The sequence below is a fragment of the Galeopterus variegatus genome, unplaced genomic scaffold (assembly GCF_000696425.1).
Source record: "Galeopterus variegatus unplaced genomic scaffold, G_variegatus-3.0.2 Scaffold1189, whole genome shotgun sequence".
In the NCBI taxonomy this organism is placed as follows: Eukaryota; Metazoa; Chordata; class Mammalia; order Dermoptera; family Cynocephalidae; genus Galeopterus; species Galeopterus variegatus.
In genome coordinates this window covers 117,315-136,179 of record NW_007727300.1, presented here as the reverse complement: position 1 = coordinate 136,179, position 18,865 = coordinate 117,315, and the positions used below count along the sequence as shown (strand labels likewise).

The window sequence follows — 18,865 nt, the reverse complement described above, 5'->3', positions numbered from 1 at the left end:
TTTTTAATGATTTCTTCATTTGCAGGTAATTTGCTTATCTTGATGAGACTATGAGCTAACAACTGTCTACATTCACTGATGTGTGTTCCCAAGGGCTTAGCACACAGGCTGGCACTTAGTAGGTGCTCAATAAACAAGTAGTGACTGGGGCCGGCCCAGTGGCGCACTGCGCTAGTGCGCCGCTTGGGAAGTGCGGAGGCGCTCCTGCTGAGGGTTCGGATCCCACATACAGACCGGTTCCCGCTCACTGGCTGAGCGAGGCGCGGGGGCAACACCGAGGGTTGCGATCCCGTTGCCGGTCCCGGTCCGGTACGGGGGCGACACTGAGGGTTGCGATCCGTTGCCGGACACGGAAAAAGACAAAAAAAAAAAAAAAAAAGTAGTGACTGACTGAATGAACAGCCCTGGGCACACTAAGGTTAACTCCAGTAGTCAGGCTTGTGGTGGAGAAGCACACCCAGAACTTGGCATCTTGCCCCCAGAAGGCTCTGGAACATGATGTGGAATTTCATCAGGCACACCTGATATATGCAGAGAACGGGGAACCCAGTCTGGAGCAGCTTCATTCAGCCCTTATAAGACGCAGCAGGCTTCCTGTAAAGGAAGTGTCATTGAAATACTTCCTTCAATTAGCCTTGAACCTCTTATTGTCTAAATCTATAATGTTCAATAAGGCAGCCACCAGCCACATGTGGCTACTGAGCACTCTAAATGTGGCTAGTCTAAATTGAGGTGTACTATAAGTATAAAATATACACTAGATTTCAAAGATTTAGTTTGGGGAAAAAATTTTGTTAATTTTTAATATTGATTACATGTTGAAATGACAATATTTTTTGTTGTAGAGGGTTAAATAAATTACTAAAATCTATTTCACTTGCTTTTTTTCATTTCTCTAATGTGGCTACTAGGACATTTTAAAATTACATATATGGCTCACATTATGTTCCTATTGGACAGCACTGTTCCGTACTATAAGCTCCATGAGAACCCTCATCTGCTTTGTTCAGAGCTGTATGTCCAGCTTAGAGCAAGGCCCAGCACGCAGTTACTATTCCATAAATACTGGAGCGTGAATTAAGAGAACTTATTATTTACATACTTGCATGCCATCCTCTGGAAGGCAGAAACTTATTCATCATGGTATCTCTATTCCCAGCACAGTGCTTAATAAATATTTTTTGGATGAACAAATGAACTTTCATTCTGTCCAGCTCTCCATTCTCCCAACTTGAATCTGCTGTGAAATTTCCCATCACCTGCTTCACCAGAGCCTCCAGTACCAGGCAATGACTTCCTGGTAGGATCATGGCTCTTCTTGACACTAATCCTGGTTCTTGGGCCACCTGGGTAATACCGTTCTCAGGTTTCCTCAAGCTCTCAGGTTTTCTTCCTCTGGAGACCTGGGATGACTCCTGCTTCAGACACAACGGTAATGGAAGGGACACTTGATATTATGGGTGTTAACTGAAACACAGCTATTGTCCTTATACATGTCAGGTTCACAAGTTCAACTGGCAAGACTGATGGGGAATATTTTAGGAAGACTGAACAATTGGCAATAATTTGAAGCAGATGGAAGGAAGAGTAAGATATCCTAATTTCCAGTTTCCCAGTACAAACAAGCATCTGACAGCCTGATATGCTCATGCTATTTATGAAATCAGCCTGCAACATTTTTTTGCTACTTAATACATCAGGAAATGGAAAACCAGCTGAGCCACTCATTAGGTGTGAGACAGGTCCCTTCATTTCTCTGATCCTTGGTTTCCTTATTTGTAAAATGGAGGATAAAATTAAATCTACCTCATTGGGTTATTGTGAAGATTAAATGAGGTCATTATAATATGGGCTTAATATAGTTCACGGCATTTAATAAAAGTTCAATCAATGGTAGCAATTACTGACATGGGCCCCACTGGGATATTAGCAAATTAGCAAACAAGAAAGTACTGTACTCATGGTGTCGCTTTAACAGATGAATCTGTCATAATGACATTTTATATTTGTTCTTCATTTTAACTATCAACAAGCTGTACATACTCATCAAATAAAAATAGCTGACATTTATTGAACACTCAGCATAAGGCAAGTACTGGTATGCATTTAATACAGGCATCATTTTATTTAATCCTTGCTATTTGGGGTAAGTGCTATTCTGATGGTCGAATTACAGAGCCAGAAACTGAGGTTCGGGGAGGCAAAAGAACATGCTCCAGGCCCCATAGCAATTAAGTGGCCACATTAAAATTTGACAGGTTCTTAATGATTTCATCAGGCCGCCTCCCAATATATGCCAAGTTGAGCATCCTGGTGACATGGCAGTTGTAGCCTCAGAGACATAGGGGTGTGTGTGAGCTATTCCTGGTGCACATTGTCACGGGCCTCATTACTCATCCCAAAATTCTGAGCACCTTCCACATGTCAGGCACTATGCTGGAATGCCTTTTGGCTGTAATAAGCAGAGACTCATTTTGCTCCTTCCAATAATGGCCACAGAGGTGGTGAATGTAAGTTCTCTCATTAAAAAATAAAAGGGAAGACAGGAATCTTGTTCATGTGGACACACCTATAAAAATCCAGGGAAAGTTGAACCCCTGGGCCTAGGGCTGAGTCTCAGTGCTGCTTGCAGCCAGGCCTTGTGGAGCACAAATATGGTTTGGAAATTGGAAAATTCTAGAACCTCACCTATAAGAGTTCTAGAAACAGTTCTCTTGCCTACAACAGGAGCTCAATGCTCTGGACCTCTGGGCACTGCTGTTAAGACTCAATTACTCTGTCTCTTCCTGTTTCTGTTCCTGCAACCAATTATTTAGGCCCCTGACATATGAGGGTACTTCAAAAAGTTTGTTGGGGCACGGTCCGTGGCTCACTCGGGAGAGTGCGGTGCTGATAACACCAAGGCCACGGGTTCGGATCCTACATAGGGATGGCCAGTTGGCTCACTGGCTGAGCATGGTGCTCACAACACCAAGCCAAGGGTTGAGATCCCCTTACTGGTCATCTTTTTTTTTAAAAAAAAAATTTGTTGGAAAAACAGAATTAAAAGAGAATATGAATCTTTCCATGAACTTTTTGAAGACCCCTCATTCGCAGAACTCCCCAAAAAGAAAATCTGCTGGGCTTCCCTAGTCCACTGAGCTGTGGTCGGGTGCCAGAAGGATGCAGAACTTACGGGTATAGAGCATGGCTTCTAGACCTGCACAGCCTACACCCTAGTTAATCCTGGCTTGATTTGGCTGCCACCCTCACCACAGCCTGGCAGATGTTCATAATCAGGAGCGGCACTGCAGTGGCCTGACTCCTGTTACTCCCTGGTTCATGGGGCCTGTATCCAAGCAGAAGCTTCCTATCATCCCTGGTTTATGCTGTGATGGTGGCTGCACAGGCTGCAGTGAACACCCTGAGGCGAGAGCCTCACTTTGCTCAAATCACACCTCCCAGGTGTGGCCTTCCTGTCTATTCAACTTAAAATGCCACTTCCCCAATTGCCCCAGACTTCCTATCTGGTTTCCCTGCTTTATGATTTTTTTTCCTTAACATTTCCCTAGCATTCTACATATTATAGCACTTTCTCTTGCTAATGGTATGTCCCTGTCCTCTAAAATGTAAGTACTATGGAAGCAGGAATTTGATCTTTTGCCTGTTTTGTTTACCAGTTCCTAGAATTGTGTCTGCACATACTTAATACTTGGCATGAAAGAAAGGAGGGGCAGTGAATCCAGTCTGGGTGGAGGCTTAGCCAGCAAAGGCTTCCTGAAGGAACTGACACAAGCTGAGTTGGCTGACTCTGAGGTGGAGGAAGCATTCCAGGCACATAGGCCAGGAAAAGGAACCTTAAATAGCAGTGTGGCTGGGGCCTAGGGTGCTTGTGGGGAGTGCCATGTGAGATAAGGGTGTTCAGGCTGGTCACAGGTAGGGTGAAGAGGGCCTCATAGGTCTCCTCTGGAGAACAGGAAGTCTGTGCTGGAGGCAGAAATTCAGGTGGGGCAAGGGTAGCAGAGGGCAGGGGAAGGAAGACCTAAGAGGCTAGGCCAACAATGATGATCATCCATAATTTGAAAATGAGGTTGGCCGGTTAGCTCAGTTAGAGCACAGCCTTATAACACCAAGGTCATGGGTTCTGTCTTTTACTGAGTGCTTACTGTGTCAAGTGCTATGCTAAGTGCTTCCAATACATTAGTTCATTGACCTTCACAGCAGGATGCAAGGAAACAGGGCAAGAAATGAGGGACCCCTCCACAAATCAACCAGACCAGCTTAATAGGAAGGAAATTTTGGCAACCATGGGCCAAGCCACAGGAAGTAATCAGACCATTGCAATCTTGCCTCTTCCATTCTTTCCCAGTACTCCATCACTGTCCCCTCCCAAAGAACATGGAATAAACAGTGCAGCAGGGACTCCCAGACTGTGGGGCTGAGACAGTAGGTCAAGAAAACTGTAAGAGAGAAAAGAAACTAAAGGGGAGGAGAGTGGGGTATCGTCAGTTCCCAATACCTGATGGGAAGCTGCTGTTAAGGATAGAGGTCTACCAATGTCAAGGCACCAATCAACAGTAAAACTTCACTGAAAATAGTCAGTGGGCTCAGAAAAGGGGGAAATTTTGGCCTAGTTGTGGAAAATGTGTTCATTTCTCAAAAAGGCCAAAGACCACAGTTGGATAAAACTGGCCAGAGAGGGGTTGGGGCAGGATGGGAGGGGAGATGTCAGCTGGTCCTTAGATAGGAATTAAGGAGGCAGGTCATGCAGAAATAAGGATCTCTGCTGGAAATGGCTGGCAGAGTGTGCTCTTCAGCCCCCAAGAACATTTCCTGCTGGCAGAGGCCAACAAGGTTCCTGAGAGCGTTTCCACCTCAGCCTGTAACGGTGATTTCGACTTCAATTGAAGGAATGGACCAATCAACTCTTCCCTTTCTACCACAGCCTTTGGGAGAGATCCTCTGTGTGGACCATACCTGGAAAATGAGGACAGAGTAACATGGACCCACAGGTGGTGATACACGCACACATGAGCACATCATTATGATCGTTGTTACTGAACATAACCCCCAAAGACCATGTCTACTTTGTGGTAATAGAAACCCCACCACCTGGCATTTGCCTGCCACATCCCCAGAGTTCTCCAAGGGCAGCTGCTCCCTATACCCCTCACTCCCACCTTTGCTCAAAACCATCTCGCTAAATTTACTGGGTGTACTCTCACCGCCTGAACTCAGGACACTTCTGCCTTCAAGGACTTCACCTCCTGCCTCCGTCCCCAAGTCCAACCCTATCATCACCCTGTCTTCTAAATGTTCCCCAGACAACTCAATTCCAGCTGTTCCCTTCTCTCCTAAACCTGAGCCCCCAGATGCACTTGGGATCGTTCAACTCTAGTCCAAATCCTACATCCCATCTCACACTCCCTAGGTCAAGCCTTAGGAGTGTGCCAAGTGTAAAGTCTCGATGAATGAGAACCGGAAGATCTACCCTTGTGACCCACTTTCTGGACACCCAGCTTTGCTGGCACACAGATGTATTGATAAAACCAACAAACAAATGCCAAAGAACAAGCAGCAGAGTACATTTCAAGATTCACTTAGGCAGGTGAGAGGACAATGGTGCACAGCATAGAAAACTGCAACAGGAATTCTTGGTTGTAAAAAGTTACACCCAGAGGAGGCAAGAGGACACAGAGGCTGGCCACTGGATGATCTGGCCTGGACAAAAGGAAGCCATCTTCCCAGTCCATGGTGCTCTGTGGCACTGCTGGTGCAGGGCAGAGCCAGCTGAAGTGTCTCCATCTCTAGACCCCAATTCTCCAGAGTCGCAGAGCTTTCTCTCTGTCCTGCTCATGCAAAGTGAAAAGTTGTTCCATGTTGTGCTGAGGCAACAGGGCAAGAAAGTCTGGCAATGTGTCATGTGGCAACATCACTCTTCGCTCTCTGCAAGGCTAGCCTCCAGGGTCAACCCCAAAACAGTCTAAAGGAGAAGGTCAAATGAGGCCAGCAGCTTGGAATATCCACCTGAGAAATGCAGGCCGACTCAGCTTCTTGGCATTAACTCGCCATGAGGAGGGCTGTCCAGGGGCACTGGGTCTCCAGGTCGTTATCTTGAGAGTCAGTGCCTTTGTCCCTTGGGGCTCCCTTCAACAATCTCCAGATGCAAGGCAGCATCCCTAGAGTGATCAGGAGGCCACAGAGCAGGGGTTACTACCAGTACTTGGTCCCCAGTGTTATCGCACCTTTCTTCAGGCTGACATCAAGAACGCCCCCAATTAATCAGGTATGAGCTGCCAGTTTTTTTGACACCAAGTGCATCTCAAAAAGGAATCTCAATGCTTCCAGAGAACAGACAAAATGAAAACTGTCTTAAAAGTCTAAAACCGCCCCTTGCAGGGCAACTGAGCAGATGTGTAATGGGTACAGCTCACTCAGGGTTCCTCCTGCTGAGGTCCCACTGTGCCTTGCCGGGAGTGAAGGATCAACCCAGCAACCATCCCTCTCTGCTGTCATTATCTGCCTGAACATCTGTCTCCCCACTGGGACTGGGAGTTCCAGCTCATCCCAGTGTCAAAGTCTTCCTCATGTTGCCCCCCACTCCCTCCCTAGAATGCCTGCCCACTGCCCATCATGACATCTCACTCTTTCATAGGCCTGCCCAGGCTCATGACCTTCAAAAAGGCAATGACTGTACACCACCCGACATCACACTTATTCCTTATACATAATTCATCCTGGCTCCTTCCACCCCCTTAAGTATGTAAACTTTGACCCAGACATAGCCTGGTCTCTGGCAACAGGAGGCCAAGCTAAAACGTCTCCCATCACTGACTCTCACACAGAAGCCTGCAATGCTTCAGAAGGGAAGGTGTTGGCAGGAGAGAAGAAGGAGTGTGTGAAAGCGCCAGCATTTGAAAGGGACCGGTGTGAACCCTTCAAACACGGGAAACGGCTTTCAGCATTTCCTCTCCCTGCATTATTGATGACCAGAGCACAGGCAGCCCATGATCACTTTTGAATGCAGGTGCATATAAGGGCAGGGAGAGATCCAGTAAGAGAAGCAGATGCCAGCAGCCTGTGGAATATGTTGAGTCCAGGAAAACAACCAAGCCAAGCACAGGACCCCAATAGTGGCCCTTCTGTCCTGCAAAAACCCAATAGAACTTCCCTGCCACAAGGAATTAACGAGAAGTCATTTAAGGCAAAAACAATGAAAAAAGGCTGTCCAGTTAGACCATTTGGTTAGAATGCAGTGTTAATAACACCAAAGTCAAGGGTTCGGATCCCCATACTGGCTAGCCACCAAAACCCCCCCCAAAAAACACTAAAAAAAAAAAAAAAATACTAGGGTTGATAATGATAGGAATCATGGGGTCTTGAGTATAACAGAAGTCACTTCCATCACAACTTTTTTTCTTTTTTCGGTGGCTGGCCAGCACAGTGAAACTTTATTTTTCAAATGAAGAAAATTAAGTTCCCAATTGGTCCTTGACTGAAATAGTGGCAGAAGGGACCACAGTCCTTGATGCCTACATCCACCTATTTTCCATTATAACATGCTGCTGCTAATGCTCAGGAAGGGAGGGAGGGCAGATAGCTTGGAGACTTCTCATTACCCAGTGGGACCCTGCAGTTCTTTCCCCGCAGCAGCCACTGAAGGCATGTGAAGGGTCACATGTGATCTAGGTTGCCTGGGTTGGGCACCAGATCTGGGGACCTATGGTGTCACCTTCATCTCAGCTCCTCTACATCATCACTCAAACCCCCTGTGAACATGCACAGGACTGTATTAGAAGCAAGGAACTAATACTCCAGATAATGGACCAGAGATCTTACCTCAAGGACTCTGAGGTCTAGAATGTTCCTGACAATGCCCATGGTGCCCCAGCACACTGTGGACTCATCTGCAACAGACAAGAAGCCTTGAATAAGTACTGGCTTACCAACACCCAGAGAGGTAGGGCATGGTAGGTACCAAGAAAGGACTCAGCATGGTAGTTACCAGACAGTAAGCACTCCACAAATGTTGATGGTATTATTTCCTGAGCAAACACATCATTTCCTCATGAAAAAGAAAGTAGTTAACCCTAAAGAGGGAGACAAGAGGATCTATGGCAGATGGCCAACGCTGATTAATATGTAGTTAATAAGCAATAGGCTAAAAAGGAAGCCAAGGCCAAGTATGTGGCAGTGTGCCATGGCTGACTGGCAGCGAATCTGGTGCTCAACAAGGGGAACTTAAGCAACACACATACCTTGGTTTCCAACAGCAGGGGGCAGGAAGTGAAAGCCCCAATAATGATAGTCACACACATGTGGCAGCCCCTGATGCCCTGGAGGCCTGAGGTATGTGCAGAGTTGAGAAACATAAGTATGGGAAAAGCTCCTGGAACTGGAAGGCAAGGAGGTGGATCCTCCAAACACAGGGCAACTCTTTCCATATTTCCTCTGACTGCACTACCAATGACCAAGATATGGGGAGCCCGTGATCACTTCTGAATGCAGGGGCAGAGGAGGACAGGCAAAGGGAAGACACCTCTGGAAGAAAACTGATGGAGTTCTTAGGTTGGTGGAAGAAAGGGACTCTGTGATCCTATGAAAAATCACCTCATTGTACTGCTTTCGAAATGAGGAAAGCAAAGATTAGAGAAGGTCCCAAAGCTAGCAGGTGGCAGTGAAGTGACTGAGACCTTGGCAAAAGTAGATTTCATACCAAAATCCTTCCTGCTTTCGATCCTGACATTCTGCTGCTGAGACCAATGCAAAGAAGGGATTCCCAAACTCTCAGAACCCAAACCAGCCCATCAAGGGAAACCAGATGCATTCTCAAATGCCCCAGAAAGGGTAAAAGTGGGGACCAGGAGAAGCCACCCTCGTCTCATCTCTATCTACTTCCCAGACTACATAATGCCTGGGCAACAGGCATGCACCCTTGTAGGACACAAAATCCCAGCTCTCCAGAAGACAGACCTCACCTCAGGAGCACTGTGGTCCAGCTGCTTCCTGGCAGGATGGAGACACCTCTCATGGGTCCCTCTGTACCGAGCTGCCTCCTCTGCAATAAACAAGAAGCCCCGGATGAGCCACCTAGATGTCACCTGGTCAAACTTGACCTGGTAATCACATGGAGATTATCTGGCGCAGTAGCTAGCTGTTTCACACATGTGGGCTGTTATCATTAACCCACATCATTTTCTTGTGAACAAGGAAAGAAGTTGATAATTCCATAGGAGACAAGAGATCATCTGTGGCAGCGAGGGCCTTTCAGATCATCTTTTGTGCAAACTCCGATGAAACTGAGGTTCCAGAAGCTATATCCTGAACAGGATGTGGAATCCAGGACAGGTTTGGGAGTGTGCGGCAATGAACAGGCAGTGCCTGGCATGAACAGGGAAGACAATGGGGCAGGAGTGCCTCCAGTCCGCCTGCGAAGGTAAGATCCAGTTTCATTTACACCAGCTTCATGCTACTTCATCACTGCTCTGGTTCCTGCCACCATAACCACAGGCAATGGGGAAACTCCTCCCCTTGTGGACTGGGATCCATCTCATGCCAACTGACCTCAAATGAATAAATCCTGGCTAAGGAGGAAGAACAATTTCAAGAGGAAGGGTACATAGAAAAAGCACCCTCAACTCCCATCGGCTGGCTTGCTCACAAGCAGTCTTTCCCTGATCCTCTACAATGGGAGGAGCCATGCCCCCTTAGAAAGATGGTTCTTTCCTGTTTTTCATTTGTCATACAGCTAATGAATGCCAGCCAGGCACTAAGATGAAGGAGAGGTGAGACTCAGACACTGACCTCAAGATCAGAAGAGACAGGCAAAAAAAAAACAAGAAAAGCAACAATTTCCACAAAGTATGTTAGTGTCATCATATGTCAATCCACTACCCAGACTACATCACACCCAGGAACTCTGATGGCTGAGGACCTGGAAGGGGAGGGGAAGAGAGCCCATCATGAGAAATAACCCACTTAGTGGCTCCACAACCATCCCCTAGTACCTTGAGACAAAACCCATTCTTCATACTCCTGTGTTAAAGCCTCAGACACCAGCACTGAGCCTCACACAGGGAACACTTAATAAGCCACACACCAGACACTAGAGGCATCTAAAAGGTGGTGAAAAGGAGGTGTGGGAAAGCTCCAGAGTTTGGAAGGGATAGGAGTGGACCCCCAAACACGGGGAAATGCTTTCAGCAATTCCTCTCCCTGCACTATCAATGACCAGGGCACGGTAAGCCCATGATCACTTTCGAATACAGGGGCAAAAACGGGCAAATGAGCCGGGAACAGAGATCCATGTTAGCACGTTAGTTCCCACTAACATGTTAACCCAGGGAGGGGGGAATTGCCCAGCGAAGCCCAGGATCCTGAGTGCTATCATGTAAAGAAGCCATCTGCCCCCATCAAGAGAATCCACAAGAAAAACTGGTAAAAATGACTTAGTTCTCATTAAGTATCCAGGCACCGTGGGTTCAAAAACTAGAAAAACAGTCAAGGTCTCTGTCCTCACAGAGCTTTTGCGGTTTCCCTACTTTACAGAAAGTAAAACTCAGGAGAATGAAGCAACTTAGCCAGGATCTAACCTCGGGTCTCTCCTACCCCAAACCCAGACCCCCCATCTCCTGCATCAGGCTTCCTTCTGCACAAGGGCTTTGCCAGCCAGTTCTCAGGACCCGGCTGAGCCCCATCTCCATCTCCTCTGCTGGTGCCGGCCAGGAAGGCACCCCGACCCAGTGTTCAAGGTGCTCGTGAGCAGCGGCACTTACCCAGGGGACATCCTCACCCCCTGGACAGTGGGAGCCCAGCAGGGAGTGTGGATCAGGGTCCTGCAGGCGTCCCGCAGGCGACAAGGGGGCGCTGGCCGGTGCTGAACCAGCGAAGCCGTCCCAGGGAGAGTTTCCATCTTCTGCAGGAGACCCGCAGAGCCCGCGAGGCCTGTGCGGGGGAAAACCACGGGGAAACGCAGAGCTCGCGAGGCCTGCGCGGGGGAAAACCACGGGGAAGGGCTTTAGTGCGAGCACCGGGACGGGAGCCCAGACTCTGCCCTGTGGGGCCCTGGGAGCGTCCTCCATCTAAACCTCGGCCGTAAAATGGGAGTTTTAACACTCGCTTTAAAGGTTATCGAGGGGAAAACGAGTTAACTGTCCTCAGGACGTGGCACAATGACCGACACCTTGGAGACGACCGACAAGTGGCATCGGGGGGCTTCAAACACCGACGGTCACAGAGATAGGGGACGGGGCTATGCAAGCCACGGGGCTCTGGAGCCCCTCAGCCCGGGCTCACAGCGGGCCCTGTTCCTGTCACTGACGGGCACTAAGCCTTCCCGCCGGGGGTCTGGGCGGACAGGGGGTCTGACGTCCGCCCGGGGCCAGCTCAGCCCCGCGTCGGCCGAGGGCGCGGCTCACCCGACGGTATCTTTCCTGAGGACACGCGAACCCCGAAAGACCCATACCCAGTAGACGGGACGGGGCCTGACAGCACAATGACCGACACCTTGGAGACGACCGACAAGTGGCATCGGGGGGCTTCAAACACCGACGATCACAGAGATCGGGGACGGGGCTATGCAAGCCACCGGGCTCTGGCGCCCCTCAGCCCGGGCTCACAGCGGGCCCTGTTCCTGTCACTGACGGGCACTAAGCCTTCCCGCCGGGGGGCTGGGCGGACAAGGGGTCTGACGTACGCCCGGGGCCAGCTCAGCCCCGCGTCGGCCGAGGGCGCGGCTCACCCGACGGTATCTTTCCCGAGGACACGCGAACCCCGGCAGAATGGGACGGACCTGCGCTCCGGCGCTGACCTCCGGCCGGCTCTCTCTGCCCCGGGCCTCAGTTTCCCCTGATCGGGGAGACGCAGCCCCGGCCTTGGAGGCCGCCTGGGGTTCCTGCGCAGATGACACCCTGAGCGTGACCCTTCAGTGACGCACCAGGGCGCCGGGACTGACGACGGCGGGACAGAGAGCACCGGGCGGGAAAGTGTGGGGCCACGCAGGACCCGGCCGCACCCTGGGGAAGCTCTTCCCACCGGCTCAGCGTAGGCGGAAATGCGGCTGGGGGCGTAAGCTGCAGCCTAGAGCGGCGCCTCCCCGGGGCCGAACCTGCGCCAACGGCCCTCCCTCGCCCCCTGGTGGAGCGGAGCCGAAATTCTAACCCATCACTAATGTCCTCCATCCAACCAAGCATCCCTTCATCTGTCCATCATTCCACCCACCCATCCATCCACCCATCCACTTATCCAGAAAATACTTATGGACCATCAGCTTCCTCATCCATCCAATTCATCCATCCTTCTGTCTTCTCATCCATCTAAATATCCATCCAGGATATTCACCCATCCACTCTCCTATCTATATATTCTCCTATCTATATATTCATCTTCTCATCAGTCTATTCATCTAGAGGTCCTTCCATTCAGAAAATCTACTGATCAACTACTTCCATATAAGCATTGGAAATATAACGAAGAAGACAACATGATTTCTGACTTTATGTTGGTTAACTTTTAGTAGGAATAATAAGTGAACCAGTTAATGCAATAACTGAAAATCATAATAAGTGCTACAAAAGAAATGATCAGGGTGGTATACGAAATAACAGCGATGACTTATTTAGCCAGGGTGGATAGCAGGGCCTCTCTGAGGAAATGACATTTAATCTAAAACATGATGGAAAAGAAGCAATGAGTCACAGATGATTAGCAGATTACATTCAGGAGTGTATGTAAAAAGTAAAACAATATGAAGATATTAAGTTCATGGAAGCAGGTCAACAATGTTTTTCATAGTACTCTTTGCAATGCCTCCCATCAGCGCTGCAGAGGAGTAAAACTATATGTTAAATAATAACTAATATTTTTTGAGCACACACAATATTTCAGGAATTTTGATCCATTTAATCATTATACCAATTGTTATGGACTGAATGCTTGTGTCCGCCACACGCAAATTCATATGTTGAAGCCGTACCCCCTAACATGATGGTATTAGGAGGTGAGGTCTTCATAATATAATTAGGATTAGATGAAGTCATGAGGTTCGAGCCCTGGTGAACAGTGTCCTTATAATAGTCCCTAGAGAGCCTTCTTCTACCTTCTGTCTTCTACCTTCTCCCTCTTAGAGTCAACTGCTTTTCCTTTTCATAAGAAAATACTGTGTCTGTTCAGGTAATAATGACAGAAGGACAAGGCAAGATGTCAGTCTATGAAGCAGGAAGTAGGCCCTCACTGGACACCAAATCTGAAGGCACCTTGATCTTGGACTTCCTAGCCTTCAGAACTGTGATAAATAAATGTTTGTTGATTAAGCCACTCAATATACGGTAATTTTTGCTATAGCAGTTTGAACAAACTAAGACAGATTGTGATTTTCTTGTGGTACCACTATTCCTGTTGAGTTCAGTCTTTCTGGGAATGTCGATCATGGTGTCCTCTCTTCCCCTGACAAAGGGTTGGGCTTGGAATCCAAGCTGGGAAAAATTATACTTTCTTCTTTGTATTTATATCTTGAGTGTGAGAAAGCATTAAGTCATGAAGGAGTTTGAAGACTAGTTGTGGAACCATGAGTGGAATCAACCTTCAATCAAAATCTTACATCCTAGAAGCCTTTCCTGCCACCCCCACAACCCCTTTCCCCTCCTTGGCCCATGAGATATGAGAAGTATCACATCTCATTGTAATGATTGGTTTTCTGGCCTCTTTCTTCCACACTCCTTGAGGATCTTGAAGGCTGTGTCTGAGTCTTGCTTCTTGGTTTGCCAAGTGTTTGGTGTTCAGTAACTGTAGAGCCAATGACATAGCCCAACAAAGGAAAGAGAAAAAAGGGAGATCTCCATGGCTGTGATAATGCTCATCACATTATATTGTGTCAAGGGAAAGAAAAACTACCTTGAGCAAGCCAAGCTGCCTGGGGGTGAGAAAGATTCCGCTCTGTTTCCTCCCTTTGGAAGTGCTCTTGCTCCATTGTCACAGTTCATCAGAGCCTGGCTTGAGTCCTGCCATGCGAAACTACTTGGTGTGGGATGGGCCCGCCAGGGACAGATTTTTGCTTTTGCATTTGATTGAGATGGTAAGGACCAGAGCAGTAAAGATGTGGGCAGAGCAGAATATAATCAAGGGATCTATGAACAAAGCCCTTACACAGCAGCAGGTGACAACTTGAGGCCCTCCTCCTGCTAGCATCCCTGCCAGGCCAGCTAGCAGGGCATACTCCCATGAACCTGACCTCAACATCCTTTACCCCTATCATATTGACCATCCTGCCTTATACCATCCGCTGTCTTCCTCTTTAAAGTCAACTGCTTTTCCTTTTCATGAGAAAATATTGTATCTGTTCAGGTAATAATGACAGTGAACTTCCGTGGAATGCTTACTATCCAGCAACCCGGTGCTGATCAGTTTTCCTGGGCCTACCTTGGGTCGGGTGCCCATTCACGGCTTCTTGTCTGTTGGTGTCAAGTCCCCTGTGAGCTGAGCCTCCATGGGAGTTGCCACTGGACCCAGGGTCCTCGAGTAAAATCTGTGATCCATCCTCTAGAGTGTTTGTTCCTTGCATAAAGTTGTGTGCATGTTTTCTGGGGCTTTTGGCCATGACATGAGGGGAGGTGAAGGTGCTGACCCATTGGTCCTCAGTTTCCCCCTGCTGAACCTCTATCTGGATCTGATCTCTCTCCTTGCTACATGCCTTCAGTGGCTGCTGCAGGGGAGGCACCCCCAGAGTCTATGTGGGTAATGAGAGCTACCTAGGGGAGTTATGGGGACATCTATGGAGCTTTGGCAGCAGCATGTTGTCACAGAAAGTAGGTAGATTTAGGCATCAGAGACTCCTGGGTCCCACTCCTCCTCTGCCACTATCTATCTCTGTTTACTTATCTGAAAACAAAGCTGTGGTAGAAAGGAATTTCTATAGTTGTTGTTGTCCCTGTTACTATAACTATGATTCTGATCTTCAGTGCAAAGATTTTCCCTCTGTTTTACTAGAAGTGTTTTCCCTTTAATTCCTCCAGGCTGAGAGATTTTGTGGGGTTTGGAGGACAGGATGGCAGTTGCTGGGGCTCTGTGCTCACCAGGCTTCTCTCTGTAACACTGGCCAATGGCATCAGCCTCCCTCCTGGCTCACCCTCTGCTCTTTTCTGTACCTGAATTTGAAACTGATCACTGGTGTCTTGGTCATTGATAGCACAGTGAGAAGAACTGCAGAAGAGTGTTTTCTGTATTTGGAGCGTCCATCCCCACCCTTGGAAACCATGGTGCTTTTCACACACTTGGCTTCTTTGGTGCTAACACTTTTAAACCTCTGAGGCATTGTGGGCTGTTGCTTTGTTGCTTGGCCTGTCTCAGCTTGGCCTCTTGACAAAAGCCAGGCTGCGTATTTCAAGGACTATTTGGTCTCTAGGACAGGATTGACTACTGCTGAGGATCATGGAGCATGAGCCATACATAGAAGAGGTAATATTTCACTAACCAGGTGAATTGTAATTGACAACCACACGTATGAGTAAGCACAACGTTATGTGTATATAGTTATCACCATAGGATTTACAAAGAAAGATGGCTTCTTGGAGGTGGTTTGCCTCAGTGGGTTTTTGAAGGACTCGAACAGAGAGGGGCAATGGGAAGGTGTTCAGGGAAAGAAAGGAAGAGGAAGACCCTTAAGCTGAAGTGGGGGAAACGATTGGGGGGGTGGATACATGTATTGGTACATGAAAAAGTTAGGAATTGGATGGGGTAGTATCTTTACGTATTATTGCATGGCCTGTAATAGATGATCTTTAAGTGCTGATATAAGAGAAGAAAGAGATATGCTCATGGTACCAATGGGAAAAGGGCTCACAATTCTGAAATGTAAATTCCTCATCTCTCAGTCTGCTCTTGGCTCCTGGCGGCTTTAAAAAATGAGAAAAAGGACAACTGAACTGATCCAAATAAAATTAAACTAATAAAACAACAAAAGCATAAAGTAAAATGGCAGAAAATGAGCATAGCCAAATTTAAAGCAACATAGCCCAACAATTTTAGGAATGAGAAAGGGGGCATAGTACAATCAGAGCACAAAGTAAAAAGTTAGAGAGCAATGTTTGACTTTTTGTCCGTAAAACTTCAAACTTAGGTAAAATCAATATGCTCCTGGAAAATATTTAACAAAATTGCTTAAAGGAAAAATAGAAAATCTGGAAAATCCTATGACATTAACAAAAATTGAATCAGTAATCAACAATCTTTCCTCAAAGAGAACATCACACCCAGGTGTCTTATAGGTAAGTTCTACAAAGCTTTTTAAAAAGCAGTTTATTTCACCCTTACGCAACATCTCCCAGATAATAGAAAAAGAGGAAATAGCCCTCACTTCACATAATAACCATGATCCCCAAACTAGATAAGGTCAATAAAAGAAAAGTAAATTACAGGCCAATTCACTTGTGAATGTAGATGTAAACATCCTAAAAATATATTAGCAAACTTCAGGTGGAAACAGCCTTGGCCCCAGTGACGTTGAAAGACAGGAAGAGTGCTGCTGCCCTGTGAATGCCTTCTGAGGCCACCACAGGGAGGGGTGGACACCAGAGCTGGGCAGATGGAAATCAGTTGCATTTTTATCAATGGCAACAGCTGGATGGAGGTCCCATCCCATATGCGACCACCTGCAGGTACCTGATCACTGCTCCCCCTTCCTTTCACCATTGTTGCAGCACCCCCCCCACTACCTCACTGGACAGGCCCTGCCAGGTGAGCCTACCCAGGAAGGAGCAGGGACTCAGCTGAGCATCCCAAGCAGAGGTGAACCACAGGGACCCTGAGGAGTGACCTATGCATGCTCCACACCTCCCAGTCCACACACGAGACAAGTTAGTTGAGTGACCTCAGAAATGGTGACTCCTCCAAGAGCTGTAAAAAGGGTGGAAGGAAGCACCTCTCCTCCGGCCTGGGAAGTAAGTTCGAGAATCGAGAGCTAGAGTGTGAAATGTTGTGGAGCTAAGGGCTGAGTTTCTCAGAAAGCCCCCCACTGCTTACAAACCTTTTTCTTTTTCTAATGTCCCTGCACAGATTTCACTGTTGCAGGTTTAATTAAGGTCTTCTGCTTGACCTCAACTAGCTTGAAACAAAAATTCCCCCGAACTGTTACCCTTCAAGATATTCTCAAGGGTCTTTATCAGAAGGATCTGTCATTTAAGGATTAGATGGTTTAAATAGGGTTATCCTGCTGTACCAGAGAAGGATGTACCAGGAAAATACCTTTCTTTTAAGTCAAGTGCTTCCAATGGCATCAGCTTGGCCAAGCATACTCAGCATCTCTGTTTCTCAACCACAGACTCTGATGTAAAAAGTGTTCCCATGGGTTGTGCAGCGCACAACCTGCACAACCATATGTGGTACTCCTGCCTATCCTCAATGGCAGATGGATGGAGATGTGCCCCAAGGTAAACCTGACACATGTCCTTCACCATATGCAAGAAACTAGAGTGATTATGAAGTCAGAAATTCACACACACACACTGGGCTGGCCCGGTGGCGCACTGCTACAGTGCGCCGCTTGGGAGTGTGGTGGTGCTCCTGCCGAGGGTTCGGATCCCACATACAGACCGGCCGCTCACTGGCTGAGCGAGGTGCGGGCGCAACACCGAGGGTTGCGATCCCATTGCCGGTCCCGGTCCGGTACGGGCGTGACACTGAGGGTTGCGATCCGTTGCCGGACACGAGAAAAGACAAAAAGGAAAAAAAAAAAAAAAAGAAATTCACACACACACACAGAGGCAGGGATGCAGGATAGGGAAGAAATTCCAGTACTGGTGTTTGTTGTCTTAGAGGCCCAGTTTGACCTCTGCCCTTCTCCTTGTTTGATTACATAGGTTTTCCAATAATGTATTTCTTTTGTAGCATAAGTCAGGTTTCTGTCACCACACACACTATTGAAAAGCCTGAGTATTTTCCTTAACTTTCCCCAAATGGCCAGTTATTAAGGAATTACACTGAGGGTTTGACTGTAGCATGAGGCACTGTGTGCATTTTGCTTACCCAGATTGACTTTCCTGTCTGTGACACTTGCCTACCTAATAAGGGATTCCAGCAAACAGGGCAGCATGCTGAACTCTCAAAATAAATGTGTTGTGACAGCCTTTGTTCATGGCAGTCAGACAACAGTCTATTCTCAAAGCCCGAGCCCTTATTTGCCTGCTGATGTCAAAAACAAAACAAAACTGCAGACATACTCTCTGCAAGCACTAGAAGGGGTATATGTTTGAAGTGGATCTTTTTTCCTGGAGATGATGTGTTCAGAGCCTACCCAGGCAAGGGCAGGCTGGCAATTAGGTCAGCCTGGACCACAGCTCTCTCAGGAATGGGCATGGGGGGCTTGAAGAGGTTGTAGGGGGAGGAAAAGGCCACCAGCTATGTGGAGCTATTGGTCATCAAGACAGAGCAGTAGCAACAAAAAGTGGTGGGGGCACTGCTGAGCCTATGAGTGTTCTATTCATCTATTCATTTAATGCATGATAATTGAGCATCTCTACTCTATGTGACACTATGCACAGAGCTCAGAAATAGAAGAGGGTGTGCCGAACAGATGTCTACCAAAGCCTGATTCTGCAGGAAATTGAAAAAGGAATGAAAAAAACTACTACCCAAACAACTTCCCAAACAACTGTTCAGTTAATGATTTTTCCCCATAAAGGCACTTGAAAAGCTATACCCCTTTTCTTTTCTTTTTTTCTTTCTTTTTTTTTTTTTTGGTGGCTGCCTGGAGCAGGTATCTGAACCTTTCCCCTTGGCATTATACCAGTTTTCTTTTCTTTTTTTTTTTTTTTTTTGGTGGCTGCCTGGAGCAGGTATCTGAACCTTTCCCCTTGGCATTATACCAGTTTTCTTTTCTTTTTTTTTTTTTTTTTTG

The 18,865-nt window shown here is 47.5% G+C and overlaps 1 pseudogene; it reads right to left on the bottom strand.

Moving 5' to 3' along the window:
* Positions 1-5,563: 5,563 nt before the first annotated feature.
* On the bottom strand, positions 5,564-12,158 carry LOC103592646 (annotated as a pseudogene).
* Positions 12,159-18,865: the final 6,707 nt, after the last annotated feature.